Source organism: Tenrec ecaudatus, chromosome 3, assembly GCF_050624435.1.
Source record: "Tenrec ecaudatus isolate mTenEca1 chromosome 3, mTenEca1.hap1, whole genome shotgun sequence".
NCBI classification, from domain to species: Eukaryota; Metazoa; Chordata; class Mammalia; order Afrosoricida; family Tenrecidae; genus Tenrec; species Tenrec ecaudatus.
Window position 1 is genome coordinate 11,018,380 of NC_134532.1, and position 3,083 is coordinate 11,021,462.

Sequence of the window (3,083 nt, forward strand, 5' to 3'; positions counted from 1 at the left end):
TGACTGCTATATATGATAAATATATGTCATGTATTTATTATTATATATGATACATGTAGCATCCATCATGGCATAGTTATTATATATTAGGCTGAGAGCCCCGGGGTCAGTAGTTCAAAACCACCAGCAGATATGCAGGAGAAAGATGGGGCTTTTTTCAATGGTAAAGAAGTATAGTCTTGGAAACCCACAGGGTCAGCTCTACCCAGTCCTATGGTGTCGTTACGAGTTGGCATCGACATAATGGCAGTGAGTTATAAGTTATAAATATTATCTTATCTATGACAACCACTAATTTTAACATACCCCAAAGTACTATAAAGTGTGTTCAACAATAACATTTTAAAGTTAAAATGATTACTTTATAGAATATATAAAAAGAACACATATCAAGGATTTTTATTTAACTCATTGACATAATAAATCTGCTAGGGGCTATAAGCAGATTTGAGGGAAAAGTTTTAAAATTACACATATGTAGGTGAAAAAAGGAATCCTTAGTGAATGCACAAAGTGATACCTGGATCTAGCCACAAGCAACAAGCAAACCATTCCCTATAGCACTTTAGCATGCACTTTCATGTGCAAAACTTTTGTTCCATTGCAATCTCATCTAAGAACGTAAGCACCTGTAAGAAATTAAAATCTATGAAAGACTAGTAATTGCCTGCAAGCTTAGGCTAGACAGAAATCTGTCTGGTCAATTTCAGGATGCTTTTTCTTGAAGTTCATATAGACGATATATTTTATGACCTTTCAAACGATTATTCTAATACTGGTCGAAAAATACTGTTCAATCAGATAATAGATTTAACCTAAAATGAATGCTCTTATTTCTGACAGGGCTCAATGGACTCCTGAAGCACTCCCATTTTAATCTTGATGTAGGTCAGCCCCAGAATCTACTAAGCGAGGTCGATTTCATTCTTGTGAGACCCTGAGCGGTGAATGCAGCCATGACATATCAGACTCCTGATGCACGGGAATGATGAGATCACAAATCTGTGTTGTTTTTAGCTTTTACGTTTGTAATAAATTTCCACATAGCAATAGAATTTAAATGCACACCATAGACTTCTACTTAAATGGAGTTCAAAACTAGGTAAAACAGAACTACTTTGTTAGAAGTCGTTATAATGGGAAGTAAGCTAGCGATGATAGTGGAGGTTTGCATGAAGGGACTTTTGGAATCATGATTGATAGTGTTCTATTTCTTGTTCTGAGTATGTGGGCTTACACTGATTATGCATAAATGGTAGGATTAGAATTTGTATGATGTTCTGCATGTATCACACTTTGATGTTTTAGGAAAATATATGTGAACTCTTTGTGACATTTACATAATCTCTTGTCAACTTGCAAAAGGGTGGAGTCTAGCCTATCAATCAGATCATAGTCAATGAGCTCTCTGTGTAGCCATGGCCTTCTAAGGATTCTGGGAAGTCTTGTCTTTCTCCCTGGACATTGGAGACTCTCTTGGCTTTGTCTTCCTGCTGACAAGCCACATGGAGCTATGCTGATGGCAGTCCGAGCCCTGGAGCTGGAGGAGCCATGTCAAGACACATGCCAGTGCTGAGATGCTTCCATAGGACTTTTCACCCACTGGCCTGTGATCTTCCTGCTTTGGGCATCATTGCATGTGCTTTGTGAGCCTGTATAAGAATTCATGGACTAGTATCAGACTTATGGACTTGATCTGGACTGGGCTTGGATGTTTTCTTAATATATAATTGCTCTTTGATTTAAAATTTCTTTTACACACATATGAGTGTCTCTGGATTTGTTTCTCTAGTCAACCCAGACACACACTCTTGTATTCCAAATCCCTCGCCCCCAAAATATGATAGTAATTTGGACATATACTGAGCTTTTATTATGTGCCAGGAATGCTTTTCAGGTCTTTATATGAATTTAATAACCACAGTCTTTGATATAAGTTCCATTTTAAAGCCTACTTATCAGATGAGGAACTGAAGCATGGACATATTAAATAACTTGCTTCAGGCCACACAGTGACAGTCAGGATAATAGTCTCAGTGACCTGATAAAGCCTATGTTCCTAATTATTTAGCTAGACAGTCCTCTTCTAGTTCAGTTATTATGGGAATAATAGCTTGATGATTCATGGAAAACAGGTGTTAACAAAAATCTTTCAATATTTTTCTTTAATTTCTGAAATACTTCACCATTTAGAATTTAAAAGCATTTTCTCACTATAAACTATTGAGAAAAACAAAAAGGTATTTCAATCAAGTTTATACCAAAGGTTCTTTATTTTGGTGGAATTTTAGACCAAAGACTCAATATTTTGGAGTCTGTGTATGCATGTTTATTATCCTGTAGTATAAGAACACAGATTATGTTTCAGTATTGTATAATGCCTTGAAATCTGAAACTGGAGTAATAAAGGGATACTTTAATGACATAAATTTATCTCTCCATGCTGCTGCCACATATTAGATCCTCTAGCCAAACTACCATCTTAATGGGGCAAATTTCAAAATGAAAACTCACCACTATTTATTTATTTATTTATAAGTGTCGCTGGTATGAAATAAGGCTGAGCCACAGGAGAGGCCCAGCCCTTTGGACTCCCCTGCCATTTCTGTAGCATTCATTCATTATCTTGGAAGCAAGTACAAAAGAAGCCACCAACAGGGTTTAAGAATGCTGCTCCCCACTATTGAGGTGATTCCTACAGGACAGAGTAGAACTATGCATGTGCGTTTCTAAGAAAGCCTTATCTTTCTTCTTCAAAGTGAAGTGTGGTTTCAAACTGCTGACCCTGTGGTTAGCTGGCCAATAGTTAACCAGTTTACCATGAGGGGTTCCTGCTTATTAGTTTTTCCCTATACAAAATTTCAACCCAACTGTCACCCCATAGGATTTTTCAAACAAGCTAATCATGTTCTAATGTTGGAGCCAGGGGGCACCCTACTCTCTTAGTACTATAATTCCTCCCTCCCAGAGTCCTGGATTTTGCAGTCTGTTTCTAAATGCAGCCTGGTCCTGCGCTTTGTGTTTTTTCCCACGCAGGTTATGAGAATGTATTTCTAATAACTTGCTGTTCACTGTATCTGTTG

The 3,083-nt window shown here is 37.3% G+C and overlaps 1 non-coding gene across 1 annotated transcript; it reads right to left on the reverse strand.

Annotated features, from left to right (window-relative positions):
* Nucleotides 1-2,536: 2,536 nt before the first annotated feature.
* Nucleotides 2,537-2,673, reverse strand: LOC142444117 (small nucleolar RNA SNORA14). Its single transcript, XR_012783782.1, has one exon. It is a non-coding gene; the product is annotated as a small nucleolar RNA SNORA14 (small nucleolar RNA).
* Between the last annotated feature and the right edge of the window lie 410 nt (nt 2,674-3,083).